Genomic DNA, 21,165 nt, shown 5'->3' with positions numbered 1-21,165 from the left:
TTGTCTGGATATGCCACATTTTGGTTATTCATTTACTATATCTGATGGACATTTGGGTTGTTTCCACATTTTGGTTACTGTGAATAACGCTACCGTGAACATTTGTGTGCAAGCGTTTGTTTGAATGCCTGCTCTCACTTCCTTTGAGTATTTGCCCAAGAGGAGAATCGCAGGGTCATATGGAAATTCTACGCGTAACCTGTGGAGGAAGCGCCAGACTGTATTTCACGGCTGCTGTGCCATATTCTACATTCCGCCAGCAATACATGAGGGTTGAAGTCTCCCCACATCCTCGTCAACACTTACTTGTTTCCTTGCCCATCACGGCAGTGTGAAGTGATATCACCAAGTGCCTTCGGGGAAAGTACACCTATGAAGTATTCTTGACAAAACTGAACTGACTTTGGGTGAAGCCCCTGGAGCTGTGCTGGGCAAAAAAAACCCAGTAACTGCTAGCCACAAGTAGCTATTCGTACTTGCAGTGTCTCCAGTCTGCATTGAGACGTGCAGGAAGTGTCCAACCCGTGCTGGATTGCTCAGACTCCAAGGAAAAAAAGAACACAAGATACTTCGTGATCTTTTCTATACACTACATTGTTCATATTTTGGGTATATTGGGTTAAATAAGACATAGTAGTAAAGTGAATTTCATCTTCTCCTTTTCGTTTGATCAATGTAGCTACTAGAAAATGTTAAAATTGCCTTTGTGATTTACATGATATTTTTATTGGGCAACACTGCTTGAAATCTAAGTACCAGTTTATAGGAAATGCAGAGAACAAACATGTGAAACGACACCATAAGGTCGCCACCATTAAAATCTAATATGTGGGTAACTCTACAAGACAAAACACTCAGTTTCTTCGATAAACAACTTGCGAGGTTAGAAAAAGAGGGTGGGAAGCCTATGGGTTAAAAGAAATCTGAGAGACATACCAACGACCTTGTTTGGATATCAGAGAAACCAGCTCCAGCAATCCACAGAAATTTGAACACCTGCTGGATATTTGATAACAAGGAAGTATTGTGTTTTTGAGAGTCCAAATGGTATTGTGATTACCTTGTTTTAAGGATCCTTAATCCATAGATATACTTATTGCGATATTCACAGATGAAACAATATGATGTTGGAAATTTCCTTCCAACTAATCCATTAGGAAAAGTAATGGGGGCATGGGTGGGACAAGATCGGTCATTCACTGATAATTGTTGAAGCTGGGTGATAGTATATGGAGGGATCAGTATACTATCCTCTCTACTTTTATGTGTATTTGACAATTTCTATAGTAAATGTTTTCAGCATGGAGTGTTTAGGGAGCTGCAAGAAATTTTAAACAATACAATGTTGACATATAGCTAGGAAAGAGAAGGGAACTGACAAGAGATTAAAGTCAGCAGGAGACCAGACCACAGAAGGCCTAATAAGCACCACGAACACACACTAATACAGTTGGGTTTTACCTCCAGGGTCTGGCGCGTAACAAACTTTACTGTGCATCAGAATCACCTGGGAAGTGTAATGCAACCACATTAGTAACCACGAGTTCCTTTCATCATATGGGGTAGTGCACCTCTCCCATGCCACGCAGATGCTCCACCCCTATTTGATGGGTACGCAATTCATGACAAGCCACAGGAACCTGTTTTCCTGTCAATAGTGCTTTGTCCAAGGGGTGGAATGTGACATCAGCAGGGCCATTGAGTGTCTTTCCCCGAGATTGATATATGAACAATGGAAGAAAGAACTTCCCGTTTGGATGGCATTGAGAAGCTGGAATTCTATAAGCTTGGAAATACCAGCAGCCATTTTCGCAGACACACGGAAGACAGTTTAAAGTAGGAGAGAATGAATTCCAAATATACGTAAAAAGAGCAGAGTCCATAGAGAGAAAGAGAACATTTGATCCCGACCACTGCTGTCCAATAGAAATATAATGTGAACCAGGGGCGCCTGGGTGGCTCGGTCGGTTAAGCGACCGACTTGGGCTGAAGTCATGATCTCGCGGTTCATGAGTTCGAGCCCCGCCATCAGGCTCTGTGCTGACAGCTCAGAGCCTGGAGCCTGCTTCAGATTCTGTGTCTTCCTCTCCCTCTGCCTTTCTCCCCAGCTCATGTTCTGTCTCTCTCTCAAAGTGCAAGCTGCACGTGCTGTTTCAAGTTTCTAGTGTCTATGTTAAGAAAAGTAAAAGGAAACAGATGCAATTAATTTCCATGCTATATTTTATTTAATCCAATATTTCCAAAATATTAAATATTATTTTCAACATGTAATCAATATAACAGATCATAGGGGCACCTGGGCGGCCCAGTCGGTTGAGCATCCAACTTTGGCTCAGGTCATGACCTCGCAGTTCTTGGGTTCGAGCCCCATGTCGGGCTCTGTGCTGACACTGTGGAGCCCACTTCACATCCTCTGTTCCCCTCTCTCTCTCTGCCCCTCCCCTACTTGCACTCACATACACTCTCTCTCTCTCTCTTTCAAAAATAAATAACATTAAAAAAAAAGTTGAAAGATCATTAATGACATAGGGTTTTTTTGTTTTGTTTTGTTTTTTACAGCATAGGAAATATAGTCGATAATACTGTAATAATGTTGCGGGTGACAGATGGCAACCACACCGATGCTGGTGAGCATTGAGCAACGCACAGAATTGTCAAATCACTGGGCTATACAAGTTTTCTCTTCGTTATGCTGTCTGAAAGCCGGCATGTGTTTCACACCTCCATCACATTTCAGTTTGTGTTACCCACATTCTAAGTGTTCAACAGCCACATGTAGCTCGTGGTTGCATTATTAGCACACCTCTAAAGCCATTCCCGCTGAAGCCAGCTCTTGTTCTAATTGTGTTTTCTTAGATTCTACATCGGTCTCTTTGGCACCCAAAGTAACAGCTGAAGTTGTTTACATCTCCCCTGAGATCCAGAGTTGATACTCTGAAGTCACCTCCTTCAGGGAATTCACACCACCAAGACGTTATGTCCCCTGCCCTAAATCAACCCAGGGCCCGGTAACAGACTACCAGGTACAGTTGCTATCCCCCAAAGGCCACCTGATTTATTCAAACTAGCTAGTCCTAAACTGCCTTGCCTGTCCTGCAGGAATCTCAACAAAGGCTGTGGTCTACGCCCCCTCAACGATCCCACTCCACCCCCCGCTCCCTTCCACCTCGTGCTTCCCCAAGTGGTCCTGTGTGGCATAGCATACCCTCTCCTCTTAGGAAATTAATTAATACTTTAGTCTTTCAATGGTATTGACGTCTCCACATCATCATTTAGTCACCTCCATAAATTAAAATCTCACAGATATAATTGAGATCATTTTACCCCCTAAACTTCCTTGTCAGAGGAAATAATAGATTCCTTTTTTGACCTAAGCTAGTTTGAGATGAGTTACTGTCACTTACCAACCTAAAGAATTCAGGCTAACATAGGCAGATCCCCAGGTTCTAACCTAAACTCTAGAAACTACATCTGAATACAATGATCCTTATATAGCTGGCATAGACCTCAGGCAGGAGTTTGGGAACCCTCATTGTGGGCCAAAAGGCCACGGCAAGTTCTTAAGTAGATGAAATGAAATGATCAGATTTGCGTTTTAGGACAATCCCATCTGGGAGTTGGTTTGGAAGACGGTCCAAGAGGGCAAGAGATGAGAGCAAGGCCGCTTTACAGGCCCCATGGGGCCGCACACCGATTGGTGGTGCGCATTCCCCGAGCGTGCCCGCCATTCCCAGGCCACTGGGTGTAAAAGGAAAAGGAAGGGATGTGGGCATTTGCTGACATTCCCTTTGTGCTGCTTGCCCAGGAGGGCGTATTTTTGGGAAGGGGTGTGTTCTGAGAGTAGGGAGGAAGTCGCCACCCCATTGGAAAGAATCTGCCACCCTGCCTTCCAGCTGAAATATCAGATAGAGTCTGTTCTTCTCCATGGGCGGCAGGGAACGGAATGGCCAAGGGTTTTTTTGTTTTTGTTGTTGTTGGTTTTTTTTTTTTGTTTTTTTTTTTTTTTTGAGAGAGAGAGAGGTTATATGAAAGAACACGATGTCTTAGGCTCACAAAGGGAAAAAAGATAAGGGAAAAGTGGCAAGTTAGAAAGTCCATTGTGTATGTTATCTCTGTTATTTTAGATTAAGAAAAAGCAAATATGGCAGATGGGGTTTACCATTTCTGCCAGCCTGGTCCAAAACTGTTGCTCTTATCCTTTTTCCTTGGTTTTGCATTTTGGCAGAGGCTCTCCCTGGGAATTTTCTGGTGCTCAGCACCACATTGCCTTGCTAAGGAAGAGATCGGAAGGCCCACTGGGTGAAGCAAGGGACTGCTGCAAAAAAAAAACAAAAAAACGAAAACATAAAAAACATCTCCCTAAACTCTAGAGACACTTGGAAACCTTTGGCATGCAGGTGCTTAAAAACACTTTCTTTTCCAGGGGGTATATGAAAAATAGGATTGGCGTTGCAGCAAATGGAAAGATAATGGAGAGGTTGAGCATATCCAGGGAGGGCAGCAAGCTGGCTCCCGAGAAGCCCCACTACTCTGGTGAATACAGTCCAGGCCACGTCTGTCCTCAGCCCCAGCCATTCAGAATCCAGATCTTATCAGCACCCCAGGGCAGCCTTAGCTCTTAGAAGCAGATACACATTACCTAAGCTTGTAAAGCTAACGGATAAAACTAGAATTCCAATTCATTAAACAGTAGACTTTGAACAGTAGACTCGCTAAGGCTCAGACACTTAGTGTACCCAAGCTTTAGCATATAATCAGAGTAGTAAAAGTAACAATAGAAGCTAACATTTGCCAGGCTCCTCCTATGTGCCAGTCACCGCGCTAATGCTTTACGTGAGTTTTTTCACTTACTTTGAAACAGGTACTTGTACTGTCCTCAAATTACAGATGAAAAAATTGAGGCACAAGCAAGTTATGCTTAATTTGCCCGAGGTCGTATGTCGACTCCCCCATCTGACCCTTGAACTAGAACTGAACAGGACAGAAAGTTGACAGAAAACTTGAATGAGAGGCTCTGTAAGCACAAGCATTGTTGCTTTGGGGTACAGGTAGAGCACACTATGCCCCCACACCCCCGCCCAGGCCCAGCCCTGCTCCTCACTCACAAGACACGTGACTTTAGAAGCCTGAGGAAGAAGCGTTGGCACACTCTTGGTACTTCTTACATTGAGTCCCTTCAACTTTGGCCACAGTAATGGTCCAGTGAGATTGCCACGGAGGCCCAAATGCCCGTGTCAGCATGACCAAGGCATTCTCTCCCTGAAGACAGACCCCCAGGGGACACCAAATTTTAACTCACTGGAGAGTCACTTCCTCAGGACACCTCCTCTGACATCCTCCTCCCTTCCTCATTTGCCATCTTGCCACAATATACACAGCACCCTCCGCTTCTGGTTTTAGCGCTTATCAAATCGGAGTTGAAGAAATGTGTTGACCGTCTACCCCTCCTCTGCTGGACTGCCAGCCCCATGAAAGGAACCACGTCTGTTGTTAGCCTCTGCTCCAACCCCACACCTCATATGATGACCGGGCATAACAAACAATAAATAATATTCCTCTGCTCCTGAGGACAGACAAGCTTCTCGAGTCACCTTCAGAACCTACTCGCTCTCCTGCTTGCTCCGATCTGGTGACCCTCCGCCATTCTGCTGGCGTCACCACCACCTCCACGAGCCAATTCCAACAGATACTCTCAGTCTTGCTTTACTAGATCTCAGAGCAGCTCTTGACAGGTGACCACTCTCTCTGGTTTAAAATGCTTTCCTCTAGGGGCACCGGGGTGGCTCAGCTGGTTAAGCATCTGACTTTTGATTTCTGCTCAGGTCATGATCCCAGGGTCAGGAGATCGAGCCCCGAGTCAGGCTCCATGCCCAGTGTGGAGCCTGCTTAAGGTTCTCTCTCTCCCTCTACCACTTCCCCTCCCCCACCCTGCCACACTCTCTCTCTCAAAAAAAATTCTTTCCTTTAGGGGCTCCTGGACGACTCAGTCAGAAGAGCGTGCAATTCTTGGTCTTGGGGTTGTGAGTTTGAGCCCCAGGTTGGGTGTAGAGATTACTTTTTTAAAAAATCTATCTATCTATCTATCTATCTATCTATCTATCTATTGGCACCTGGCTGGCTCAGTCAGTGGAGCATGTGATTTATCTCGGTATTGGGTGTTCAAGCCCCGCACTGGGTGTAGAGATTACTTAGAAATAAACATTTTTGGGTACCTAAGTGGCTCAGTCAGTTAAGCATCCCACTCTTGATTTCCGCTCAGGTCATGATCTCATGGTTCATGAATTCAAGCCCCACGTTGGACTCTGAGCTGACAGCATGGAACATGATTGGGATTCTCTCTCCTCTCTCTCTGCCCCTCCTCAGCTTGTGTTCTCTCTCTCTCTCTCTCAAAATAAATAAATAGGCTTTAAAAATTTTTTAATCTTTAAAAATAAATTCATTAAATCCTTTCCTCTAAACACAACGGGAGGCCACTTCACACCCATTAGGATGGCTATTATTTTTTTTCAGGATGGCCATTATTTTTTTTAAAAGCATTTTTTAAACAGAATATCAGCGTTGACGAGGATGTGGAGAAATCGAAACCCTCGTACGCTGGTGCAGTTGCTGTAGAAAATAGGATGGTGGCTCCTCAAGAAATTAATCATAGAATTACCAGATGATCCAGTAATTCCACTCCTTCATATATAACCCCCCAAAAAAGTCAAAGCAGGGTCTCAAAGAGGTATTTGTATGCCCATATTCATAGCAGTCTTATTCACAATAACCTAAAGGTGGAAGCCACCCAAGTTATCCATCAACAGATGAATGGATAAACACTGTGTGTGTGTGTGTGTGTGTGTGTGTGTGTGAGTGTGTTGTGTATGCATACAATGGAATATTTAAAACAAATTTTTTAATATAAAAATATTTTTATTGAGGTGGCTGGGTGGCTCAGTCAGTTGAGTGTACAACTTCAGCTCAGGTCATGATCTCACGGTGAGTTCAAGCCCCATGTCAGGCTCTGTGCTGACAGCTCAGAGCCTGGAGCCTGCTTCTGATTCTGTGTCTCCCACTCTCTCTGCCCCTCCTCTCCTCACACTCTGTCTCTCTCTGTCTCTGAAAAATAAATTAACCTTTAAAATTTTGTTTTAAATATTTTTATTTAAAAAAAATTTTTAAGTTTATTTATTTCAAAAGAGAGAGAGAGAGGGTGTCAGCAGGGGAGAGGCAGAGAAAGAAAAAGAGAGAGAGAGAGAGAGAAAGAGAGAGAGAGAGAATCCCAAGCAGGCTCCACACTGACAGTGCAGAGCCCAATGCAGGGCTCAAACTCACAAACCATGAGATCATGACCTGCGCCAAAATCAAGAGTCTGTCACTTAACCGACTGAGCCACCCAGGCGCCCCTAAATATAAAAATATTTTTAGGGGCGCCTGGGTGGCTCAGTCAGTTAAGCGTCTGACTTCAGCTCAGGTCATGATCTCACGGTTCATGAGTTCGAGCCCCGCATCCAGCTCTGAGCTGACAGCTCAGAGCCTGGAACCCACTTCAGATTCTGTGTCTCCCTCTGTCTGCCCCCCACTGCTTGCACTCTGTCTCTTGCATTGTCTCAAAAATAAATAAACATTAAACAAAATTTTAATAAATAAATAAATAAATAAAATAAAAATACTTTTAAAAGCTTTTAAAAAGGAAGGAAACTGATAAATGCAAGACATGGGTAAACCTTGAAGGCATTATACTAAGTGAAATAAGCCAGTAACAAAAAAGGCAAACGCTGTATGATTTCACTCATATGAGATACCTAGAGTAGTCAGTCATAGAGACAAACAGTAGAGTGGTGGTTGCCTGGGGTAGCAGTGAAGGGAGGATGGAGAGTTGTTTAATGAGTACAGAAGTCTCAGTTTGGGAAGACAAAGAAAGTTCTGGAGATGGACAATGGTGACGGTTGCAAAACAATGTGAGTGTACTTAATGCCACTGAACTGTCTATGTTAAAATGGTTTTACGTCATATATATATGTATACATATACATATATATACATATATATGTGTATATACACATATGTATATACATAAGCTTTATGAGCAACATGGGGCTTGAACTTAGAACCCTGAAATCGAGAGTCACATAGGAGCACCTGGTGGCTCAGTCGGTTGAGTATCTGACTTTGGCTCAGGTCATGATCTCAAGGTTCGTGAGTTTGAGCCCCACATCGGGCTTGCTGCCGGCAGTGTGGAGCCCACTTTGGATCTTCTGTCCCCTTCTCTCTCTGTCCCTCCCCTGCTCACACACTCTCCCTCAAAAATAAATAAACATTAAAAAAAAAAAAAAAAAGTCACATGCTCCACTGACTGATCCAGCCAGGTGCCCCTGTTACATGTTTTTTACCACAACAAAAAATGCTTTCCCGGCATGCCTGGGTGGCTCATTCGGTTAAGTGTCCGACTTCGGCTCAGGTCATGATCTCACGGTCCGTGAGTTCGAGCCCTGCTTCGGGCTCTGTGCTGACAGCTCAGAGCCTGGAGCCTGCTTTAGATTCTGTCTCTGGATCTCCCTGCCCCTCCCCCATTTGTGCTCTGTCTCTAAAATAAATAAACATTTTTTTTTTTAATTTTTTACATGCTTTCTCTCGCAGCTTCTATTATACTTCATGCTCTTGGCTTCTCCTTTCCTACCTTCTTAGTCTCCTAGTCAAGCCACTTCTTAGTCTCCTAGTCAATTCCTTCTCTACCTGGATGAGAAATGCTGTAGTCCTTCCTTCCTTCCTTCAACAAATATTTGAGTGTCTACTGTATGCTAGGAATAAGCAGTGAACAAGAGACACAAAGTTTCCCCTATGGACCATATATTCTTACTAGATAGGTAATAATCTAGAAACAAATAAGTAAGTAAATATGTAGCATGTTAGATAATCATAAGAGATACAGCAATAGATAGATAGATAGATAGATAGATAGATAGATAGATAGATGAAGCAGGTTAAGGGAAATTGGAAGAGTCAAGGATAGAGGCTGCTATTTCTTTACAGGATGCTCTGTTAAGGTTACATTTGAGCAGTGAAATGTAGGTGGTGGGGAGGCAAACAATGCTGTTATATGGAAAAGCTTTCTAAGCAGATCACAGTGCAAAGGCCCTGAGGCAGAACAGAGTGCTTGAAGGATAGCAAAGGGCCCAGGGTGATGGAAGCAGAATGAGAGGAGTGTGTACTCCAGGAGGTAATGGGGCTGGGGATATAGGTCATAAACAGCCTGAGAGACAGTTTCAGTCTGATTGAGAAGAGAAGCAAATAGAGGAATGATATGACCTGACAAATGTTCTGACAGGACCATTCTGGTTGCATTGTTAAGAATAAACTAGAGGAGGGGGATGCCTGGGTGGCTCAGTCGGTTAAGCGTCTGACTTCAGCTCAGGTCATGATCTCACAGTTCATGGGTTCGAGCCCTAGGTCCGGCTCTGTGCTGACAGCTCAGAGCCTGCAGCCTGCTTCAGATTCTGTGTCTCTGTCTCTCTGCCCCTCCCCTGCTTACACCCTGTCTTTCTGTCTCTCAAACATAAATTAAAATGTCAAAAAAAGAAAAAAAGAAGAAAAGAAAGAAAGAATACACTGGAGGGTGGTGCCTGGGTGGCTCAGTCAGTTAAGCATCTGCCTCTTGGTTTCAGCTCAGGTCACGATCTCAGGGTTCCTGGATTCGAGCCCTGCGTAGGGCTCCGTACTGACAGTGCGGAGCCTACTTGGGATTCTCTCTGCCTCTCTCTCTGCCCCTCTCCCCCTCTCAAAATAAATAAATAAACTTTAAAAAAGAATAAACTAGAGGAGGGAAGGGTGGAAGTAAGAGCTACTATAATAATCCAGGGGAGAGGAGAAGATGGCTTGGACAAGAGAGGCAGTGGCAGACATAATAACAAGTGGAAAATGAAGGAGCTCTCCTGGAGGGAGGATTTATTGACCGACTGGATACAGGATGTGAGAAAAAGAGGAGTGATCAGGTAACTCAAAGTCTGGGGTTTGAGCAACTGCAGGATGGAGATGCCATTTGCAGAGTTAGAGAAGACCAGGAGGGTGAAGGTCAAGGTTGGGCTTTGAGCATTTGGTCTGAGATACCTATCGGATATTCAACTGGAGACAGCTGGACACGTGGACCTAGAGTCCAGCACAGACACAGAACTTGGAGGTCCAATCCTGGGTCCTCCCTCCTCTTCCTCTTCACCCTCTATATGATCTCACCCATTTCCTCAGCTTTCCATACCACCTGTAGGCCTCATGGGCATTTGTTCTCTGCTGGTATTTAAATGTAAGACAGCACCATGTGACATTGCCTCCCTTCCCTGAAAGTTCTACGTGTGAGGTAACTGGCAGTTTCACTACCCCCATTGTGCGCTCTAGTGAAGTTGGCAATCGCTAACAGACGTGTGCCATCATGCAGCTGTACAAGAAAACAAAGATCACATTTTTTGAGGGTTCCTGACTGTCCAGGACTTTTTTCAGAAGTTCCCTGTAGAATTTTCAGAACAAAAATAGGTGTGAACTGTGTGCACTTTGGAAAGGAATGAGTTGGCCACTGTAGGGCTAAGATTGGTATTGTTCGCAGAATGAAATTCCTGTTCACTGATGTTGTTTTGGGTTGGGCTGACCTTACGAACTGGATTTCTTTTCAGATGGGTGTATTTTTCCTTATTGCAAATTTCCTTCAATTCATCAGCAGAAATTCTAGCCACTTTGCTGGGAGCTTGTGACCCTGGGTTGGACGGCTTAGGTATTCGCCTTTTGACAAATGCTTATTTATTTATTTTTTTGGACTTTCTGCTTGGCACTTCCCGCTTTCCCCCTGGTGACCTTTTCTGGCACTACTTTCTGGTTTCATCCCCTACAAATCACTTCCTTTGGGTCACTTGAGTCTTTCTCCCATAGGAGAGTCTAATCATTTTCAACAACAAAGTTGAAAAAGACCTTCCTAGATTCCTGCCCTACCATTCATTCAGCGATTCCTGGGTTTCGTGACTTGGGTGAAATTCACACATCCATTGCTATATTTATCCATACTAAGAATTGCCATGGTGCTCAAAAGGGCACTGCATTTTCTAATACAATCTACACAGTACCTTGGGTAATTTGTGGCAGGCCCCAAGGTTCTCTTGTGGCCTGAGAGAACTCATTTTCTCTGGATTTGCCTGTCCATAAATGTTTACTTATTTACCTATAATCTATCTTCCTGCAAGAAGAATGTATGGCTACTTATAAAAATGTAAGCACTGTAGCAAAATAAAATAAATTTGAGATGAGAAACATACAGCAAAGGGAGAAGAAGTAGGATACAAGTCTTGAAGTCTCTGCTAAAGATGGATCAGAGTCTCCTGATAAGCAACACAAAGAGAGAAACATTATATAATGAGCTATAAAATGCACAGAGCCCCTAACGGATAAAAAACACCAGCTGTATAGGACGAGCACAATTGCACTGTCTCCCAGGGGTCCACCCGAAGGACTTTAGAAAACAGTGTCCTACTGTCTTTCTCAAAGTGCAGTGAAGGATTTCATGGGACCTCCTTGTAATACCAAAGCACCAGTTAGCAGAAGTATTTCTACCTGAGGCTACAAAAACATGATTAACCTCCTCTGACACTACCAGAGGGTGAAGAACGAATGGAATGACCTCCATAGAAATGCTGTGAGGGCCTCAGGGAAGAGAAATGAGAAAAGGGTCTGGTGACAGTTCTCTGATTTTTAGGGCACTGTAAGAATGCCAAACACCACTCAGGAGCTGAGGATTTGATCAGATCTGCTACCAGGGCCATAATACCAAAGAACCTGTTTATCAAATTCAGTGATCTGAATGCCATGGTGACCGCCCCCCTCCCTTCTTTTGTCCCCCCAGAAGGAAAGTGGGATAGGAGGAAGCAGTCTTGAGAGGCTGAGGGACAGCCCCAAGAAGGGATGTGAAAGAGGGCCTCACTTAAATAGGGCCGGATGAACTTCTGTGGGTTGCTTTGGCCCCATAGTGACTTTTATTGGGTTTTTTTTTTTAGCTTTTAATGAAATTCAGGTGAGTCTGTTGTACATTGTCTAGCGAGGATGGTAATGGTAGATGTTAGATTTGGTTTATTCACAGTCCAAGTTCACACAGCATCTTTTTCACTAAAACTTGCTTTAGCTTCTTCCTATCTGGGCGTGTCAGTCTAAATTTCATGATATAACTCAGGAAATGGAAAAATGGTTTTCAACTAGTGGGGGAAAAATGAATTTAGATCAGCGAAACTCAACTCTTGTAGCCAAGAGATTTAATTGTTGCTAATGTGAAGTTAAAAGTGTTCTCATTCTTAAGCTTAAATCAGCATGTAATTGACACACGAATTTTCATAACTGGCCTGTGAAATGTACAAGGGGGATCCAAATGAATCCAAGGAAGTAAGGTTCGTATGTTTCTTTGCATTAAGAAAGAATGGAGGGGCGCCTGGGTGGCTCAGTCGGTTAAGCATCAACTTCGACTCAGGCCATGATCTCACAGTTCGTGGGTTCGAGCCCTGCACTGGGCTCTGTGCTGACAGCTCAGAGCCTGAAGCCTGCTTCAGATTCTGTGTCTCCCTCTCTCTCTCTGCCCCTCCCCTGCTCACGCTCTCTTTCTCAAAAATAAAATAAACATTAAAAAACTTTTTAGAAAAAAAAGAAAGAATGGAGGAGAGGGGAAGAAAGGAATGAAAATTCTGAAATACTGACAAATATTAATCATCAAAAATTAAAAGTCCCTCAAAAGGAAGGATAATAATAGCTTTCTCTGAATCACCATTCAATCTGCACAGTATATCATCACCAACAGGAATCTTGCACTTACACGGTGGGGGCTTGCGGGGGGGGGGGGGGGGGGGGCGGGCAGGAAGCATTTTTTTTTCTAACTTCTTTTTCAGACTAATGACTACCTTAATCTCCAGTATGGTAATTCAATATCATCTAGAGTTGAGACAAATACTTCTGTATAGGCTAAGTTACGCTAATAAATTTATTTTAAAAAAATAAAAAGTTTCAAAAGTATGTGTTACCAAACTTAGAAATTGAAAAAAAAAAAAAAGTAAGACTTTCAAAACTATATGTTACTAAAAATAACACTGACCCTTGATATTTGTCTGAAGAATCCTCTGGAGAGAAAAGGATTTCATCCATTGGAGATAAATGGGGCCAACTCATCCGTGATCTTTGGTTTAATTAGCTAAACTCTTCCAGATGGAGGACATTCAAAGCAAAGGAATATTTCTGAGCCCCCTGGAATTGTTAATAAGCATAACAATATGTTACATGTACAAGAAAATATGTGTCTTTTATCTTTGTCTTTAAAGGGCAAATGAGGAAGTACTTGGTAGCATTATGATTTTCAGTTTGATTACTGAAAAAGAAATGCCCGAATTTTATTCAATGCTGAACAAACAAACTGAGTATTTGCTTTACTCCTATGCTAAGCATGGGGCCGGGGGTGGTGGATGAGACAAGCCCCTGGCCCTATGGAATCCACCATTTAAGTAGAGGATACATTCCAGTGCCTGGCGCAATGTAAGGGCTGGATAACTATTTGTTGAATAAAGAAGTGAATGATGTAGACGTTTGTATAAGGAATCGCATTAATAAAGGTCTGAACAAGTTACTGTGGTCAGAGGAGAGCGTGGGGGACCTCAAGCTGTCAGAGAAGGCTTCACAAAGAAGGTTGTCAGGAACACAAAAGACTTCCAGACACAGAAAACAGCATGCTTAACAGCATGGAGAGAAGAAAAGAGTAACATGTATTTAGGCAACAGCTAGTAATTTGGTGTGGCTGGAGCATAATGTGTATATACAATGTGCCTGGAAGATAGTGAGACCACAGAAATGGGCTGGGGCTCATTTAAAGAGGACCCTGAAAGCCAAAGGTTAGACTTGATCCTTGAGTACGTTAATGGAATTTTAGAAAGATAATAGAAGACACAGTACGGAGTATGCATAGAAGTGAGAAGGAAGTAAAGGATACCAAAGGCTAAGAGCCTTGTTTGTGACTGGCACTAGGATGGGTCCAGCACATATTTACATTAAATCTCATTTAATCCTTGGAATACTCTGAGTGAGTAGAAAATACTATCCTAATTTTCTGGGGGGTGGGGGGGACTCAGAGGGGTTAAGCAATTCTCCATAGCTCACACAGCTAATAAAAGATGGAGCTAGGATTCGAAATCAAGGCAAGAATCTCGGAGAGTAAAAACGCCATTGGACCTATACGAATTAGTATCAGGAAAAATAGACACTGGAAGTTTGGAGAAAGTTAGCAAGTATTAAGAAAGACGCACATGCAAGACACAGAAAGAAAAGCATGACTATACAAAAGGATATTTACAGTAAGGGAGATACAACACAGGAAGTGGGAAGATAATCATAGAAAAACCACAACATGTGTTTTTAAAATGCAAAGCCCCGGGGAGGAGAAAGCAAACGATACAATAATGCCATTCACTCTGGCCTCCTGTGCATTTGGTTTCGCTCTTTACTTTTTTTTTTTTTTTTAACTTTAAACAATTTGTTATGAGAGTAACAAAGATACAGCTCATGATCTTGCAACTCTAATGCCCTAAATCAGAAACAGATGGTACCTAGTGTACCCTGTTTCCTAGAAACAGCAGAATTTTGAGGACAACACCCTCCGTGCACCGCACCACTGATTTCAGTTCCTTCACAAAGACTAATACACGGCTAAATAATGTGGTTGCTGGGCATTGTATTGAAACATCTGTTTTTCTTGCTCGAGAACCTTCTTGAAGGTCAAAACGTCTCTCTATTTTTATTGTGTTTTTTTTTTTAATTTCAAAAGTAATCCATTCTTATCATTTCTGAACATGGAAGAAAATTAAAGTCCCCTGTAATCCTTCTACCTCGCAATAACCAATGACCACTTTAACATTTTGACAACATTCTTCTGGTTCTTTTTCTACACATACACGGGCATAAATACACACACATGAACAAACTTTATAGAAAATAGGATGTATACAAATTGTCTTCTGATCTGTTTTGTTCATTGGATATATCATTAATGTTTTTTTTCCATATCCCCAAATATTTATGATGACCACTAGTATTCCATCATATCATATAAATTAATTTATTTAACCAATCTATTTTTCATCCAACAAATTCTGTTCATGGAACACCCACTTTATGTCAGAACTGTGCTTGGTACTGGGTGCACAGTGGGGAGTGAAACAGTCAAAATTCCCGCCCTCATGGAGTATACTGTCCTGTTACTGATGTGTAGCTTATTTGAGAACTTTTTTTAAGTAGGCTCCATACCCAGCATGGAGCCCAACGTAGGGCTTAAACTCAGGACCCTGAGATCAAGAACTGGGCTGAGATCGAGTCCAATACTTAACCAACCGAGCTACTCAGGCACCCTGCTTATATTAGAACTTACATTATTAGAAAATTGCACAGTGAAACCTGGCAAATGCTACCTCTACTGGGTGGTTAAGGTTAACATCATTGGTGAAAGCTCATGTAGACAGTTTGTCCCCAGCTTAATAACTAAAACCTCCGTTTAATGATTTTTTTTTTTTTTAATCAAGAGACATGCTACAAAATATCTGACCAGTGCTCCTCAGAACTGTCAAGGTCATCAAAAATAAGGAAAATCTGGGGCGCCTGGCTGGCTCAGTTGGTAAGAGCATGCAACTCTTGATCTTGTAAGTTCGAGCCCCACATTGGGTGTGGAGATTACTTAAAAATAAAGTATTTAAAGGGACACCTGGGTGGCACAGTTGGTTAAGCATCTGACTTTAGCTCAGGTCATGATCTCGAGGTTCGTGAGCCCTCACAGCCGGCTTTCTGCTGTCAGCGCGGCATCTGCTTTGGAAAATCAGTCTCCTTCTCTGCCCTTCTCTCTCTCAAAAATAAATAAACCTTAAGAAATGTTTTAAAAAATAAAATCTTTATGGGGCACCTGGGTGGCTCAGTCGGCTAAGTGTCTGACTTCAGCTCAGGTCATGATCTCACAGTTCGTGGGTTTGAGCCCTGCACTGTGCTCTGTACTGACAGCTCAGAGCCTGGAGCCTGCTTTGGATTCTGTGTCTCCCTCTCTCTCTGCCCTTTCCCTCTCACACTGTGTGTGTCTCTCTCTCAAAAATAAACATTAATTTTTTTTTTAAAAGAAAAAATAAAATCTTAAAAAAAAATAAGGATAGTCTGGCAAACTCTTACAGTCTTGAGGAACCTAGGGAGACATGACAACTAAATGTAATAACGTAGTGTTCTGGATAGAATCCCAGAACAGAAAAAGAATAGTAGGTTAGGGGTACCTGGGTGGCTTAGTCGGGTAAGTGTCTGACTTTGGCTCAGGTCATGATCTCGTAGTCCATGAGTTTGAACCTTCATCGGGCTCTGTACTGACAGCTCAGAGCCTGGAGCCTCCTTCAGATTCTGTGTCTCCTTCTCTCTCTGCCCTTTCCCTGCTCACACTCTGTCTTTCTCTCTCTCTCAAAAATAAATAAACATAAAAAAAATTAAAGAAAAGTAGCTTAAAATTAAGGAAATATGAATACAGTATGGATTTTAGTTAATAAAATGAAATCAATAGTGGTTCATTAGTTGTGATGAATGTAATATGCGAATAGCAGTTGTTAACAATGAAGGAAATGAGGAGGAAGGATGGATGGAGTACAGAAGAACTCTCTGTACTATCTTTGCAACTTCTCTGTGTATCTAAAACCATGCTAAAATTAAAAGTTTATTAAAAATAAACACTGTGACAGTCATCCTTGCTTATTGAAGCACATCTCTGATTGCTTCCTTTGGATAAAGCCCCAAGAGTGAAATTGCTGAGCCAAAGTGTATACAAATTCTTATTTGGTAGAGATTAATTTTACAGTGTTATATATAGATGTTTTGCTGACTTTCTGAAGACGGGTTAGCCTTATGCCTTTATCCCTGCATTTTCCTAGCTGGAGATCCAGGAGCTGGAAGAAAACCTAAGAGACCATGAATCCCAACTACCTCATGTTATAGATGAGAAGGAGTCAAGTGACTTGCCCAGGGTTGAGCGCCTTGTTAACAGTGGGAAGTAGAACTCGTATTCCTGCAGACTGTCATCTGGGCTGGGCTGTCCATGAGCATGTGCAAAAGAAATAAAGTTTTCTGACTCATAGTGGAATCAGTGATCAACAACCAGACCTGCCTCTATTTTCTGTAGGTAAACATAAGGGTTTGCTTCCTTTGTTTTGGACACAGTTGCTAGGAATGAAAAGGATTTTTAAAGTTTCAGAATAGATTTATTTTTATTATTTTTTAATGTTTATTTATTTTTGAGAGAGAGAGAGAGAGAGAGAGAGAGAGAGAGAGAGTGCTGGCAGGGGAAGGGCAGAGAGAGAGGGAAACACTGAATCCGAAGCAGGCTCCAGGCTCTGAGCTGTCAGCACAGAGCCAAACATGGGGCTCAAACTCACGGACCATAAGATCGTGACACTTAACCGACTGAGCCACCCAGGTGCCCCTTAAAGAATGGATTTAGACACAACTAATAGAATTGCTTGACTCAATCCCTGGGCAAATTATTTTTCCTTTCTGAGCTATTGTTTCCCAATCAGAACAATCAGAATTCCAACACCTACTACGCCTCAATCTTCTGAGAGGAACCTCGTAGAAATTAAGTAGCTAGAGCAGATTATCTGCAGGACCCTTAGAAAGAGAAATGTCATTTAAGGAAAAGGCATTTGAATGAGAACAAAGGGCACAGTTTCTGTTAAGCAGTCTGTCATATCCCAAGAAAGTTCATTTCCTTGCCTGGTATGGTCTCTAGACAAGGAAAATCCCAGACTTGGCATTGGTAAGGAAGAAGAGGGCGATAGGAAGGAAGGGAGAGAATTGTTAGACTTCTTGGCTGGAAATCAGAAACAAATAGTTCCCGAGCCTGGCATTGTCAGGGGCCAGCGTCAGGACCAGCCCAAGAAGGCAGACAAGGAACATTACCGGTTCTGACTTGGCTCCACACACCGTTACTCAACAGAAAGTGGTGCGTAAGCAGGATTCTGGAGGATGCAAGAGAAATGTAAACAATCACTGGGTGCGGACCTGCGGTTGCCTATAGAAGCTTTGCCAGGCCCGAGATTGCAGGAGTACATTTTGACTTTTAATTCCCAGACATTCTTCCAGGATTTGGGCAATGACAAAGGCGAGCTAAAACAAACTAAAGGCTGGGAATTAGGAAAGCACTGGCCTCTAATCTCAAACTGGAGCCTCTAATCATAGTCCAAACCCTCGCTCAGGTTAGCGAGCATCTTTGCTCTGCAACATGGAAATGACTTATTTTATTTGCCTATAAACATCTGTCAGCACCTGCACTGAATTGAAACTTGGCAGACAAAATGAGGAAGGGGCAACACTTCTAAAAACTCTTCCTATTTTTATGATTTGAACCGTTTACGTCTTTGAAACAGTAGAACAGGAGAAAGACATTAGATAACTTTCAGGATCAGATAAAAGGAGGAAAGAATTAAACAGATGGCAAGAATCTTCCATTATTATTTATTGCAGTCATGATTTTGCAGACATGCAAAGATGTGGGCAGTTTGATTGGCACTGCTTGTGACTGTGCAGCAGAAAAAGAAGTGACGGCCCTGAGTTTCGAGAGAGGACAGGATGAGGGGCACCCGGGTGGCTCAGTCGATTGAGTGTCCGACTCTCGATTTCAGCTCAGATCATGATGTCTCAGTTCATGGGACCGAACCCCACATCATGCTCTGTGCTGAGAGCGTGGAGCCTGCTCGGCATTCTTTCATTCCCTCTCCCTCTGCCCCTCTCCTCTGCTCGTGCTTTCTTGGTCTGTCTCTCTCTCTCTCTCTCTCTCTCTCAAAAGAAATAAATAAACACTTTTAAAAAGGGGGGTGGGGAACAGGATGAGATGGGAGCATCTGGGTGTGATCTCAAAAGAGTCCAGAACTAAATGAAAATCTATACTTTAAAATGTGGATTTCTAGCTTAACTGTATTGTGTGCTTTTACCTACAAAAGTAGTTCTGGGCTCTATTCATGCAAATAAAAACTCTTTACTGGATCAGCTTTGATCTTGGTCGGTAAGGTCAATATTAATTATATTTCACTGAGATGACTTAACTGCCCCCTGTTGGGCTTACCTATGAGTCTGGTTCCTTGTTGCTGCCTTCAATCCTACTTCTGGAGTTCCATTCCTTTAAATTGGATGGTAAGCAGATCATGTATCACAGGCCAATACCAGTCGACCAACAGAAGTCTGAATCACTATGTTGAAATGATATTAAGGTAGAAAAGGGCTCCCACAACTGATTAGCAAGATAACAAGAAAGGGAAGAGAGGCAAGGTCTGTGGGTTAAGGCAATGTGTGTTGCAGTACCCATTCTTCTGGAAAGGGTTATTTATTAAGCTTTTATCTATCATCGGCACCTCAGTGTGGATATACTGGAGCTGGGTTTGTAGATACAGCATTGGTATTTTTAGAAGCAAAACTCAGGATGTATAGTTTAAGCAAGGACTTTCTTTTACTGATTTTGTAAATTAAATCACATACCAGTTCTCACAAAGATATACAAGTAATATTTGATTAAGCATGTAATGAATCACAACCTATTGAAATTTGTGGGAATTATTACATAAAAGGTAATGAAAACACTCCAGGGCACACCTACCCAAGGATAAGTCCAAAGCACAGGACAGTCAAGTCTGGCTGGGAACCCTGCGCTTTCAGGGGCCATCAGAGGGCCCTGGTCTCTGAAGTCATGGTGGTTTCAGAAGCAGGTCGAAAGTATAATGAAAAAAGGAAGTGAAAAGTCACTGACATACTTCACTTATTCCACAATTTTGCTTTTTTAAAAGAAACTTCTCTGCAGGGCTCTGCACTAAGCGTTACCTTGGGAGAGCTTCAGTCTAGATAGCATGGTCAGGGTAATTATTAACTACTTACAATATCATCCTGGCTCCCCCTGAATTCACTGACCTTACAGTGATGTCTTCTCTTTTTCAGCAAGGATCTTGTGGGCCCACACACATGCTAAGGCTCTCTATATTGAGGTCAAATCAACCTTTCAAAAAAAAAAATTATTTACAAAGTTTGATTTCAGCTGAAATAAAACTTACATCTACAACAAGAATCCACCAAGTATTTTTTAATTAAAAAAAAAAATTTGGGGGGGGGGCGCCTGGGTGGCTCAGTCGGTTGAGCATCTGACTTCAGCTCAGGTCATGATCTCATGGTCTGTGAGTTCGAGCCCCGCATCGGGCTCTGTGCCGACAGCTCAGAGCCTGGAGCCTGCTGTGGATTCGTGTCTCCCTCTCTCTCTGCCCCTCCCCCGCTCGTGCTCTGTCTCTCTCTGTCAAAAATATATAAACATTTAAAAAAATTTAACATTTATTTATTTTTGAGAGAGACAGAGCACGAGCGGGGGTGGGGCAGAGAGAGAGAGGGAGACAGAATCCAAGGCAGGCTCCAGGCTTTGAGCTGTCAGCACAGAGCCTGACATGGGGCTTGAACTCACAGACTGCGAGATCATGACCTGAGCCAAAGCCAGAGGCTCAACCAACTGAGCCACCCAAGTGCCCCTCACCAAGTACTTTAAGCACGGAGTTGTAAAGAGAAACATTTCAATAAACTCTAACTCCTCAGCAAGAATGAATAAGCTCTCTCCACTGTAACTCCATCCTTCTCAACCACTTCCCAACCCGGTTCTCTCCATACATTCAAGACTTTTAGCCTAGAATGCTTTCTCCTTCTTGTGCATATCTTTTACTACAATGATCACACTTTACTGTTATCTGTATTTCTTTGTCTATTAAACCTCAAAAACAGAGAACAGGAAATGTGTATTCTGTCCAGATACCTCCTGAATACTTCGTCACTGCCAGGCACTGTGCCAGGCGTGAGAGATACGACAGAAAACAAGGTGGACAAGATCCCTGACTGCATAGAGCTCAATCCAGCGGGGTCTTTCTAACCCAAGTGCCTAGCTCATGGTAGGTGTGCAGTCAAGACTGAAAGAATAGGGGCACCTGGCTGGCTCAGTCTGTAGCGCCTGTGACTCTTGATCTTGGGGTCGTGAGTTCAAGCCCCACACTGGGCATAGAGCTTACTTTAAAAGAATAAATGAAGAAGAAAGAAAGGAAGGAAGGAAGGAAGGAAGGAAGGAAGGAAGGAAGAAAGAAAGAAAGAAATGAAGCT

General features: G+C 42.8%; 1 long non-coding RNA gene across 1 annotated transcript; it reads right to left on the bottom strand.

The window, feature by feature from the left end:
• Positions 1-3,212: 3,212 nt before the first annotated feature.
• On the bottom strand, positions 3,213-20,163 carry LOC115524585. The gene is made up of 3 exons (XR_003972150.1): positions 19,112-20,163; positions 13,088-13,236; positions 3,213-4,315 (listed from the first exon to the last, which is right to left on the bottom strand). It is a non-coding gene; the product is annotated as an uncharacterized LOC115524585 (long non-coding RNA).
• Between the last annotated feature and the right edge of the window lie 1,002 nt (positions 20,164-21,165).

This window comes from Lynx canadensis, chromosome D1, assembly GCF_007474595.2.
Source record: "Lynx canadensis isolate LIC74 chromosome D1, mLynCan4.pri.v2, whole genome shotgun sequence".
In the NCBI taxonomy this organism is placed as follows: Eukaryota; Metazoa; Chordata; class Mammalia; order Carnivora; family Felidae; genus Lynx; species Lynx canadensis.
Note: the sequence above shows the minus strand (reverse complement) of the source record. Positions and strands in the feature narration are given on the sequence as shown.